Source organism: Ovis aries, chromosome 20 (genome assembly GCF_016772045.2).
Source record: "Ovis aries strain OAR_USU_Benz2616 breed Rambouillet chromosome 20, ARS-UI_Ramb_v3.0, whole genome shotgun sequence".
NCBI lineage: Eukaryota > Metazoa > Chordata > Mammalia > Artiodactyla > Bovidae > Ovis > Ovis aries.
Window position 1 is genome coordinate 49,312,600 of NC_056073.1, and position 13,316 is coordinate 49,325,915.

Here is a 13,316-nt window from a genome sequence, read left to right on the forward strand (position 1 = left end):
ACTTATCTACAATCCCAGAAGCTGCCATCAGATGAACTGTGAGCTGGATCTTGGTACCTCAGTGTTTTCCACTGGGACTAAATAAGCCTCTGAGAACCACTGTCTGGCACCACCGCCCAAGCTATGGCCACTCCACAAATGTGCAACAATAATAACTTTCCATAGAGAGCAGTCCAAGGTCTCAACGTTCTTTCATCCAGGTGCCCTGACAGTTAGCCATCTGCCTGCTTGATTTTCCACTGAGAGCAAGGACCACGTCTGCTCACCTGTGTGCCCCCATCATCAGCCCACTCGGGTCTGTTGAAATAATCCTCGTTTAGACACACACCCGACTCTCCAGGTGGACGTGGAAAGGTGGGTTTGTGACGCAAGTCAGGAAGCAGCCCAGGTGGGACGAAGACTCAGGATGAATCAGGAGCTGAATAATAAGACTATTTTGCTAAAGGTGCACTCTCAGTGGTTACTGGATAATATCCTAGAGAAAAAAAGGCTGAGACTCAGGGAGGGAGCAAATTGATCTGTAACTCGAGAATGTAGACACAAAATACCTCACAGAGAAGCGTGCGCCCTCTTGCCAAACCCCTGTCTCTGCACAGACCTGAGGATTGTTGCCGTCAGGCTGAAGATGTTAACAACAAACAGGGAAACAAACTCGCCCAGAGTTAAGTGAGAACAGAAAGGCTCAGACCCATCCTGCCACTGCCAGCGGAGGAAACAGACATACCCAAACCCCTGCCCTTGGGCAGGGAAGAGGCAGGACTTCCCTCTCACATCGTGTTTTCCAGAGCTGAGACAGGGGGCCACCTGACCGGCCAAACTTCCACCCAATGACAGTCACTCCTTGGCCCATCTGCTCAGTCCAGGGTGGAGATGGGGTTAATATGGGACATAGGGAATAGTTTATAGATTTAATTTAGGGAGACTATTTATTCCAGGTGCCTTAGTAGGCCGAAGGGACAGGCAGGGGACCACTGCCTCCACCGTGGAGGGGCCGTGGGGCATGGGGGTGCCTTGGCCCGAGGTGCTTTACCAAAGCCCCCAGGCTGGGCTGTGCAGAGGAGGGAGAGACCCTAACACTCCCAATTCTGCTCCTCCTGGTGACGTGGGTCCGGGGTTACCTTGCCGGCCCCAGCAGCAGTGTTAAGGTGTCAAATGCATCATATAAGCTTACGTGTGTATGCTCAGTTGCTAAGTCATGTCCGACTCTTTGCAACCCTGTGAACTGTAGCCCGCCAGGGATTTCCCACATGGGATTTCCCAGGCAAGAACACGAGTGGGTTGCCACTTCCTCCTCCAGGGGATCTTCCCTATCCAGGGATCAAATCTGCGTCTCCAGCATTGACAGGTGGATGCTTTACTGCTGAGCCACCTGGGCAGACTTAGGGTTCTTCTTCTTTTTTTTTTAATTTCTGGCTGCCTTTCTTGGGGAAGGTGTCCCAGAGGAAGGTGAGGAAGATATTTGTTTAATTTATTTTTGGCTGTGCTGGGTCTGCGTTGCTGCTCGAGGGCGTTCTCTAGTCGCAAACTAGTCGCAGTGAGCAGGGGCTACTCTCTATCACGGTGTGCGGGCTTCTCATTGTGACGGCTTCTCCTGCTGCAGAGGACGGGCTCTAGGCACGCAGGCTTCAGCAGCTGCAGCCTGTGAGCTGGGTAGCTGTGGCTCCCAGGGTCTAGAGTGTGGGTCCAATAGCCGTGGCGCATGGCTTCGTTGCTCCGAGGCATGTGGGATTCTCCCGGATCAGGGACTGAACCCGTGTCTCCTGCATCGGCAGGCGATTCTTTATCACTGAGCCACCAGGGAAGCCCTGGGGTTCTATTTTAAAATGTCTGTTTGATGTCCATTAGTGTGGGTCTTCTTTAATCTAGAAACTGGACACTAGGTCTCTGCTCACCTTCTGTCTGTAAAATCATACTCTTTTTTTTTTTTGGTTCTAAATTCTATGGAACTCAGTCCAAGTAAATAAAGCAGAAAATCTGTAAGATACTGAAAAAGCTAAAAGAGGTAAACAGCGCCTTTTTGAAATTAGATTTTGAGACTGGAGTTAGGTTTTTGGCTCTGGCGGGTAATGACACCGACTGAGGCTCTGTGTGGCCCCTGGGCATAGGGGCGACTGGCGGGTGACTAGCCGTGTGCCCCCGCTGGTGCCCGGGCTTTCCCGGCCCCTCTTCCAGAAACCCAGATCTCTCCATGGGCTCCAGCTAAAGGGTAACCCGGCCCAGCTAAGAGCCTCTGAACCCTCTGCAACTAACGCCCAGGCTGGCCCCTGGAGGCCCCTGCCTTGCTTGCTGCTGTGTATTTAATGTCTAAAGTTCCATTTGACTTGGATGGTTTCGGGTAAGAACAAACAGAGGAGAAACTAATAGTAGCTGGGAGACCCACAGGGGCCCAGCACGCTGGCTGAGCCTCCCGGGCCCTTCCACCAGCACCCAGCAGGGCCCTGGGCCCTGGCAGGTGAGTTTCAGACGCTCACCTGCTGTGGCAGAGGTGAGCCCACCCTAGCAGTAGGTGAAGAGGGCCAGCGGCCCCCGGGGAACGAAAGTGCTCCTGGCTCAGTGATGGTGGGCAACTTGTACAGGGCTCTGGGAAGCGTTCACCCACCGGGGCTGGGCAGCTCCGACAAGCACCGTCTGGAAACAACACAAGCGCTGGCGAGAGCTCCCCGCCGGGCCAGGGGCAGGCTTGTCCCACCCGAGTGGACCCTGCGGAGAGGTGGCTCCGTTTCTGTGGTGCTTTTCAGGTCATTTCCAACAGGTGAGTCCAAAAATGACGCACACTCAGCACCACTGTTTGCCGTCAAATGCGGTCACCCACGGAAACCTCAGGCTGGTCAGGACACGCAGGGCGAGAGGCAGGGAACAGTCAGGGCGGCTGACGGGATTCATGAGGACACGAATCAGTGCAGTTTGCCAGGCACCATGATGCTGCCTTCCACGTCAAGCTCTAAAGGGCAGAGGCGACTGGGGGCGGGGAGCCGCTGTCTGGGGGCGGGGAACATCGTACCAGTGTGCGAGGTAGAGTCTCTCTCTCTTACAGACACACACACACACACCCATCTATACACACACACACCTGTACACATACACACACACACCTATACACATACACACTCACCTATATACATACACACACACACACACCCTGTACATATACACACACACAGAGACACATACCTATACACATACACACACTCACACACACCTATACACATACACACTCACCTATATACATACACACACACCCATCTATACACACACACCTGTACACACACTCACACACACCTGTACACATACACACTCAGCTATATACATACACACACAATCTATACACACACACCTGTACACACACTCACACACATCTATACACATACACACAAACCTATATATATATATATACACACACACACCCATCTATACACACACTCACACACACCTGTACACATATACACTCACTTATATACATACACATACACACCCATCTATACACACACACATCTATACATACTCACACACACCTGTACCCATACACACACACCTATACACACTCACACACACCTATACACACACACCCATCTATATACACACACATGTATACACACACACCTGTACACATACACACTCACCCATATACATACACACAACACACCCATCTATACACACGCATATCTATACCTACTCACACACACCTGTACACACACATACTCACTTATACACACACACACACCTATACACACACACATCTATACACATACACACACACACACACCTATACACTCACACACACACGCTCAGCGTGAGGCCAGGAGAGCTTCATGCCTGGGTGTCATAAAGAAATAATAATTCACTGTGAATGCGGTTTTGGACATCACCAGGGATTTCAGTCATGAGTAAGGGGAGGAAAGCTGGCTGGGCTGGGTTAACTCAGGCTCAGGCTGCTGTTCTGGGAAAGAACGGCTTCACTTTCGAGCCAAGTGGGTGGCCTGGGCACCGAGCTTCCTGGGGCTTTGGCGGCCCTGTCCCCCACACCACCACCCCTGCACCAGGCCCCCCCACCCCCGTGCCTGATCGCCTACCCCCCCACACACCCTCAACCCCCTCCCCTGTGCCCGAGCCCCTCCCCTGTGCCCGAGCCCCTCCCCTGTGCCCAACCCCCACCCCCATGCCTGAGCCCCCTCTCCCGTCCCTGGCCCCCTCCCCGTCATCTGTCTGGCAGCATGGAGCGTGCGTGTCATCACAAGTCTTACTAGCTCCATCTCGTTCTGTTTTCTTAGAAGTAACTTCAAGCTGCTGCATGAAAATTACACGTTGGTGGCGGGAAAAGAACCAAACCCCCAAAGCCACTTTCCTGAGCAGCTTTCCGTGGAGGAGGGGGAGCCCCATGGGAGGCTGAGGGTCAGGAAAGCTTTCTTCCTTCCCTGCTGGAGATCAGCACTTACTGATATATTTATTTGGAGGAAAAGAGCTGACAAAGAGACTGTGTTGACTAACTCGTGGGCCCAGGGTGAGAAGCAGAGCCCCTGAGAGGAGGGGCAGCCCTCGGGGCATGGCGCCCACCCCCGGGGCCTGGAGGGGAGCTACTGCTGGGGGGGCTGTGCCCGACTGCCCTGGTGTGGGTCCCCCCATGGCTCAGAGCCCCGAGAAGCCCAGCGGGCCCCGCTGGCCAGCTGGCCTGCAGGCCCTGCTGTCCCGCAGGCCCTGCTGTCCCGGGGCCCTGGGCTCTGGGCACCTTCCCTTAGTTCCTCGGCTGGCGCGGGGTCCTGAGCGCTCCCTCCGGCACAGCCAAGGACCATGGACTGGCGGTCATCAGGCTGGCCCCGCGGGACCCCAGGGCTGGCCCCGCAGTTCCCCCCCGGCTCCTGCGGTCCCCTCCCCACTCTGCCCTCTCTCTCAGTCCCTGTCTGAACTGCTGCTGCTCCGGTTTCCCTTGAGGGAAGAGGGCACACGCATCCTCAAACTCCGCCTCCCCTGAGCTCAGGGGCTTTCCCACTCGGGTGGCCCTCCCCGGTCAGAGGCACCGTCGGGCGGGTGTGGCCTGCAGCCCCCACCCCTCCCAGGCCCGCGTCTGCTGGGGTCCAAACCCTGGCCTCAGCCCCTTGCCCACGTTCCTCTCGGGCCCTCAGCTGCTTCTGTTTCCACAAGAACTTTCTGACTCGCTGCCTAACCCGCTGCGCCCAAGACTGTCCCCCACACAGCACTCAGGGTCCCAGAACTAGGGTACAGCCGCTACCAGAGGCCCCCCAGGGCAGGTCTGCCCCAGCCACACTTGCCCCCAACACACACGTGCCTGGGCGACGCACACACACCATCACACACAAGACACACACCCAACACTCCCACCCAACTCATGCATACACAGCCACACACATCCACACACACGCGCTCTTCGTAAAACTCAGAATAAGACCTCTAAACAACACCCAGCCTGGCATGCTAAGCTCCCACCGTTAACTCCAATTCACTCACCCAGCCTCCCTGCCAGAAGCCCCAGGCTCCCCTGATGACACTTTTAGGGACTGCTTGAAATGAGCTCATGACTTGCAGGAGAAGTTTCCAGGAACTAGTTTGCAGCTGTTGTTCTACAGACAACAACAAAAGCTGCGCAAGCATACACACATACACAGACCCGCGTGAAAGACCACGCGTCTATTACACATATTTCTGTATATTATATATGCTTCCATGTAACATACCTGAGTACACTGTGCGGGGGAAATGGCTCAAAGGATGTCCCCCGCCCTCGTCACCTTTGGGCGGGGCAAGGTGAGGACCCTGCCTGCAGCCGTCTCTGCTCTCAGCCTAGTGGCTTTAGCCCTGAACTGTTTGCTGTCCTCGGTGGGTGGAGGTCCCCGGAGGCAGGGCCACAGCTTTAGCTGCGTGTCCTGAGTGGTCAGCGCGGGCTGGTGCAGAGCCAGCTCCCAGGAGAGGGCGTGGGCGGGGCTCGCAGCTCCTATAAGAGCCTGTCCGGAAGCAGGACTGGGGAGCACCGCTGTACTGGGTGGGGGGCAGTGACTGGGTGCTCAGTGAGGCGGGCGTGGCTTCCACGACCTGCATTTGCAAAGGCGTCACCTTTGGGACTTCCCTGGGGGCTCAGACGGTAAAGCGTCTGCCTACAATGCGAGATATCCAGGTTCAATCTCTGGGTCAGGAAGATCTCCTGGAGAAGGAAATGGCAACCCACTCCAGTATTCTTGCCTGGAAAAAGCCCATGGATGGAGGAACCTGGTAGGCTGCAGTCCATGGGATTGCAGAGTCTGACACGACTGAGCGACTTCACTCACCTTTACCAGTAACTTGTAGGCATGTTTCCAAAACCCTTCAGGCGGGATGCTTTTGTGGGTGTGCGTGCCTTCCTTAAGCCTGCAGACTGCTTGAAGACACAGAGCCTGGGGGAGATGGCCAGGATACTAAAGGTGTCTCAGGTCTTCGGCTTGATGGCCCCCAAACACCTTCCCCAACAAAGTCTGCCACAGAGTCGGATTCATCCCCTTGGGCTGCCCGTTTTCAGCCCAGCCACACCGCAGACTCACCTGGGGAAGTAGGCCCTTGCACTAGAAGCTTCCGCCTAGGAGTCTGGTTGAGGGGCTGGTCCTGGGCGTCCCATTCTGAAGAGCTGACCCACTGACTCTGATGGGCGGTCAGGACTGAGAACCCAGCTGAGGCAGCAGACTCTTCCCTGTTTCCAGGAGCTTCTCTGAATGCAAGAGGCTCATGTCAGGGAGGTGCTGATGGCATCTGCTTTCTTTTTTGTTTTTTTTTTGGAAGATTTTTATTTATTTTTTGATGTGGGCCACTTTTAAAAAGTCTTTATTGGATTTGTTACCGTGTTGCTTCAGCTTTAGGCACGTGGGATCTGAATTCCCCAGCCAGGGATGGACGCCCCACCCTGCGCATTAAGAGCAGAGTCTTAACCACTGGGTCACCAGGGAAGTCCCCTCTACTTTCATTTAAAATCATAAATGAACAAAATAACCACTCAGAGATTTCCCCTTTACTGCCTGACAGCCTGAACTCAGGAGGCAGGCCGGTGGCGGGAGGAGGGGTGGGAGTTTGTTACCCAGCTTGCTGAGAACAGCTGGTCACGTGGCCCCTCCTGACAGTCTCTGGGGTTTGTGCAGGTCTTCACCTGGGTTTACGTTGTTTAATTCACGCTGGGCCATCGGTTAAACCAACAAAGCATTTGGGATAATGACATTTAAATCCAAGTGTATGAAGAAAAATAACACCATCATTCCTCATATCAGCTTCAAAAACATTACTTTCAATAAATTGAAATTTTTTTTGGCTGATTCATGTTGATATATGGTAGAAAGTATCAATATTGTAGAGCAATTATCCTTCAATTAAAAATAAAATTTAAAAAATAAATTGGAATTCTTACAGGAAATCCATTCCAGTATCTCCAAATCATTGTCCAAAAGAGAAAAAACAGTAACTATTACATACAATTACTTCCCCATTTACTGAAATTAAAATTTAACAAATGAAACACTCTCCCCATTGTCTTATCATTTTGAAACAAATCATGAAAATTCTTTAAAATTAGTCCATGGCCCATTTTTGATGCCCTTATCATGGTTAAATTTCCAACTGCATTGTAATATTTGTTGTTTGCCCAAACCAAACACAATACAAACATCATTGTTAAAGTGGATTGCCAAAAAATTGTGGGTTTTCGTATAAAATTATGGTGTTTACATAGCACACGCCACCCATAAAGTGAGAAAAAGTAAAATTGTATCTTACAAATTATAATGATCAATAATAATACATTAGAAATGCTTCATGACATCCTTGCTATCATACTGATCTGAAATAAGATACTAAAATTAAAATAATAACTTTTGGCTAGCACCATGTAAAAATATTTTTTTCTTGATTTTGAAGGAGTTTTCAGATTATACATTACATGAAGTGTTTGTGGGTCTAAAACTTTGGGGGAAATGGCATCCCTTTCCCAACTTGATTATCAGAATTACGCAAAGAAACTTCTGGTCCCTTGCCCGTCCCCAGGGCCACAAATCAGAGTCTCCAAGAGACACGGAGGCACCTCTGTTTTTTGGGAGAGCATTTCTAGTTTTAATAAACACCCCCAGATGATTCTGATGATGAGCCTGGTGTAGAAAACACCCTTCTTGTCAGAAAAAAATAAGGCCATAAAGTCAAACGTCTGCTGGCAAAGCACACGGCTGGCAAAAGGAGGTTTGACAGGAGCGTGGCCGTGCCATGGGAGGTCGTAGAAAGCTGGCACGAGGGCAGTAGACACTGAAGGGAGAGACCCAGGGCGCAGACGATTGAGGCTGCACGTTATTGCAAGCCCATGGCCCAGGGACTTGTCTCTGATCCGTCTCTTTCCGTGGGACTCTACCTCTGACGCCTCATCAGCCTCTGAGGATGGTGCTAAGGGTTCAAAGAAATCATCTGGGCAAAGCGTTGGGCCCCAAAGCAGCTGAGCCTGAGAACCCAGAGAAAGGGAGATGACTTGGGAGAGTGATTCTGACTCTGCTCCAACCTGCCTCGGTGAAACGCTTATTCTTGTTTCTGTAGCTGTAACTTGTCTGCTGTCCTCTGCTTCTAAGGATGGACGGTGTCTTCACGGATCCCGGCAATCTGGGGTCTCCTGCCGCTGCCCTGGGCTGGCATTTGGCTCACTGAGCTGTCTCCAAGGCTGGGGGGATCAAGTGAGAGCAGCTCGGTGAAGGGGGCTAAACAGTGCTGTCTTTGGAACACTGAGTCTTCCAGGTTCTCTGGGCAATGACGAATGTTCTAGAGAAAGAGAATTTACTTGCCAGTCTCCACTGAGCAAGCAAAGAAGCCAGGCTGGCTTGGTGGGGGGGGCGTCACTCTTCCTGAGGTCTTTGATTTATTCTCCCCACAAAGCACGCTTTCACTGAACATCTTTCAGAGATGAAAATGTAATTGTTAGCTCGGCTTACAAATCGGAGGTGCTGTTCTGAAGCCCAGAAAAATAACTCCGTGGAAGCACACAGGCTGGTAATGAGATTAGAGGTTCAACTTTCAGAAGCTGCACAGAATAAAATGCATATTCAGGAAGCCTGAGATGGGGTCCCATGCGGACCAAAAATATGTTATGCAAATACAGTGTGTCTGTATTAGTCAGGGAAGTGATGAAAAATACAAAGAAAGCAATTTCGAAGCCTTTCTGTTCCTTAAAGAAAAGACATGGAGGGTTCAGAAGAGCCCCTGCCCCTCCCCGAGAGGGCATCTCCTCTTAGGACCACTGGTTGGTCTGGGAGGCACCTGGGAAAAACCCCTCACCTCCAGTATACCCACCGCCCCCCCATCTTGGCACTGAAAATGCAGCCAAACCACACACTAGGGTGAAAAGGAGGGGAAGGAATGGAACAGTTATTTTCATCTTTATCTTTACGGTTCACGCCTTTACTCTCCATCTATTGTGCGAGCTGACTTCCTATCTCTTCCTTCCTTTCAGACACAATGCTCTTAACTGCTGAAAATTATTAGTGTGTTTCAGCAAAATTCTAACAGCAAATGTTTACCATGTGGGGCTCATTTCTTTTTCTTTTTTTTTTAGTTGAAAGGATGAAATGGAAGTTTGGGACGTTTCTGGTTCATACAGTGACATATCCATAACATCTCTCCTTGATGAGTTGCTCCCCGAGTTTAACAGGCTAACTAAATCCAGGACAAGACTTGTGTATGTGAATTTTATAAAGAGAACAGGAGGTGTCTGCTGCGACAAACTGGATGTGCAGCTTTAAATTTACTAGCGAGGTCTAAAACGGGGGCCTCAAGACGTCAGTCTGGTAAGTGAGCTCATTACCAGGGAGAAGGGCCCCTGAAAACGGGGGAAGACACTGGTGCAGAGGTGCATGGTCCAACGTCTGAGCACGGAGCGAAGCCCCCAGGCCTCATCTCCAGGGTGCATTCTATAGAAGGCGTAGGCAGCTCGGCCGCCTACTAAAAGCGGAACTGGGTTCTGAAGAGCTCACACCAGTACAGTCAGGGAGACGGCCGCTATGGCTTCCAGCCTACTACAAACCTCTTCTTTGAAACTAAACCGTGCTGGAGTTAAAAATGGATAGATGGGGCTTCCCTGGTGGCTCAGGGATAAAGAATCCGCCTCCCAGTGCAGAAGACACAGGTTCCATCCCTGGTCCCAGAAGATCCCGTACGCCGTGGAGCAACTAAGTCCACGCTCAGCAACTACTGAGCTTGTGCTGTGGAGCCTGGGGGCTGCATCGACCGAAGCCTGTGCACCCTGGAGCCCGTGCTTGGCACCAAGAGAAGCCACCCCAGCGAGGACCCTGGGCACCACAATGAAAGTGGCCCCTGCCCCCCAGAACTAGGGAGAGCCAGCGTGTAGCAGCGAAGACCTAGCAAAGCCAAGATAAATAAATAAAATTACTATTTTTTAAAATTAATAGATGGAGTTGTCAGAGGTACCTGATCAGCTTCTAGAATGTCATCTTCCCTGTATCCCAGTCTTCAAGAGTCAGGAACTCTTATTTAAAAAACAAGAAGGAAGATTTACACACAGAGAGAACAGACTTGTGGGCGGGGGTGGGGGGAGGAGGGACGCATTGGGAGTCTGGGATGAGCTGGTGTAAACTATAATACACACAGGACGGACAGACAACCAGGCCCTACTGTGTAGTACAGGGCGCTGTAGCCACTATCCTGTGATAAAAGCATAATAAAAAATGAAAAAATATATATATACATGTATAACTGAGCACTTGGCTGTACAGCAGAAATCAAACAAAACATTGTAAGTCGGTCATACTTCAATAAAAGTTAAAAATAAATAAAAGTGAAAAACCTAAAGGAAAACCCTGGCCACTTGGTCACTTCTCAGGATCCAGAGCCTTTTCGTCTTTTGTGAAGAGCCTCCGACAGTCAGATGAAGTCTGCTCACGTTCGTGCTGCCCGTACCAGACTTCCCATCAGCGAGAGCCGCCCGTTGAAGGAGTTCGTGGACGGGGACAAGAGGGACCTTTCCAGGGAGAGGGCGGGCGTGTCAGACAAATACTTTAAAAATTAAACTGAAGGGGTGAAAACATGACGCTAAGCGCAGCTGGCTCCTGGGGTAAATAGTCATAAGTTTTGAAGCTGGATTTAGAGTCAGGGAACGGAAAAGCAAAAATGAGCAAAACAGACAGAGAAACTCTCCTCTTGAGATCACCAGTAAGGTCACAGAGGCGTTTAGGGGTTTCATTTCCTTAGGAAGTCTGCTCATTCACACCAGGTTGTCATAGAAACATTGTTTAAAGTGTTTGCCGGCCATTTCATTGTTTCACTGGAGAACCCGGGGAACCACCAAGTACTGGATCCAGAGGAAACATAAAGGGCCCCTCCTGCCCACTCCCCCAGCATAAAGAATCCTGGACCCGTTCTTACTTAAGAGTTCCCGGAAGTGCTTTTTGTTTGAAAACTCTGATTGTCCCTCCCAGCTGGGGGCCAATTCAGAGGGAAAGTTGAGCTATTAAGAACAAATCTTAGAGGAGGTGGACAGTGCCTGCTTCCTGAACGAGGGAACATCTAAAGTGGGACGTTTGGAATATGTGTAAATATTTTTACCCACCTTGTTAAAATGCTTTTAATTTTAAGTTTGTGTGTAACAGGTAGATCATGTAAAAAAAGGTCTCAACAACACACTGCTGCTGCTGCTGCTGCTGCTGCTGCTGCTGCTGAGTCGCTTCAGTCGTGTCCGACTCTGTGTGACCCCATAGACGGCAGCCCACCAGGCTCCCTCGTCCCTGGGATTCTCCAGGCAAGAACACTGGAGTGGGTAACACTTAGACGGTTCGTTTTCCTGTGAGTCTGAGACTTAAACAGGCATTTTGGTGCTGCCGTTCAGTCGCTAAGTTGTGTTTGACTCTTTGTGACCCCGTGGACTGCCGCATGTCAGGTTCCTCTGCCCTCCACCATCTCCTGGAGTTGTTCAAATTCATGTCCATTGAGTCAGTGATGCTATCTAACCATCTCATCCTCTGTTGCCCCATTCTCCTCCTGCCTTCAATCTTTCCCAACATTAGGGCCTTTTCCAGTGAGTCAGCTCTTCACATCAGGTGGCCAAACTATTGGAGCTTCAGCTTCAGCATCAGTCCTTCCAGTGAATATTGAGGACTGATCTCCTTTAGGATGGACTGGTTGGATCCCCTTGCAGTCCAAGGGACTCTCAGAGTCTTCTCCAGCACCACAGTTCAAAAGCATCAATTCTTCGGCGCTCAGCTTTCTTTATGGTCCAACTCTCACATCCATACGTGACTACTGGAAAAACCATAGTTTTGACTAGACGGACCTTTGTCGTCAAAGTGATCTCTCTGCTTTTTAATGTGCTGTCCAGGTTTATCATAGTTTTCATTCCAAGGAGCAAGCACTCTTTAATTTTATGGCTGCAGTCACTGTCTGCAGTGATTTGGGAGCCCCAGAAAATAAAGCCTGCCACTGCTTCCCCTTTCTCCCCTTCTAGGGATTCTCAGATTCATTTTCCACGGATGGTCATCCTTCCTGTTTCCTGGTGCCCCTTGAGCTGAAGTGAACAGCCAGAGCAATGGAAAGATGAGGCGTCCTAGAGAAGCTTGGTTTCTGCCCAATACCCTTAGCTGTCAATTTCATTCTTTTATTCATTGTTTTGGAAGCCACTTCAAGCCCTTTTTGGAATGAAAGAATTGTCATAAACAATCAAACCGTCCCTCTGTGTTTGTATTCTAGGAAGAATTGCATTTCTCCTAACACAGGACTTAAAATTGTTGGGTTTAATTGGAAAATGGTTTCCTCAATTCCATTTTGTCTCAGTTTGAAAGACATGGACTACATGTCAAAAGCCGTTTCCCTGAAAGCAACCCAAACCAGCAAAATTAATCACCAAGAGCTATTATCATTGGAGACTAGACAGTGCCTGACTCCAGGAGGGCACGGTTACAGGGGTGAACAGCGTGGAGATCATGGAGACCTTCTGTTTGCCTGGAGCACGTCCACACAGCCGCCTGGGTAGACCAGTTCTCCCAGGGAGGTGGCCTTTAACAAATCCATCCTGTGAGGGGCTGTGTGGGGTCCGTCATGGCAGCTGCTTTGGATGGAGTCTGATGTTCAAATGCGGTTCCCCAGCAAACCAAGACAGCAATCTCTCTGACTGTCAGAGCAGGATCTGCTGACAGTGAACTTGGAGGAGCTTTAGGAGTATAATCAGAATCAAAGGAGGTGCCGGTCTGCTGAACTTTAAATAGATTATTAACAAAAAGCAGAGCCTGACAGAGCAGTCTGCAGTGGCTTACCTTCTAAAGTGCAGCTCAGCCCAGAGCTGGTCATCAAACTAGCACTGTTTTCTAGAATCT

At 50.6% G+C, this 13,316-nt stretch overlaps 1 long non-coding RNA gene across 1 annotated transcript; it reads left to right on the forward strand.

Moving 5' to 3' along the window:
• Positions 1–2,359: 2,359 nt before the first annotated feature.
• Positions 2,360–12,668, forward strand: LOC132658324 (uncharacterized). The gene is made up of 2 exons (XR_009597782.1): positions 2,360–2,752; positions 9,551–12,668. It is a non-coding gene; the product is annotated as an uncharacterized LOC132658324 (long non-coding RNA).
• Positions 12,669–13,316: the final 648 nt, after the last annotated feature.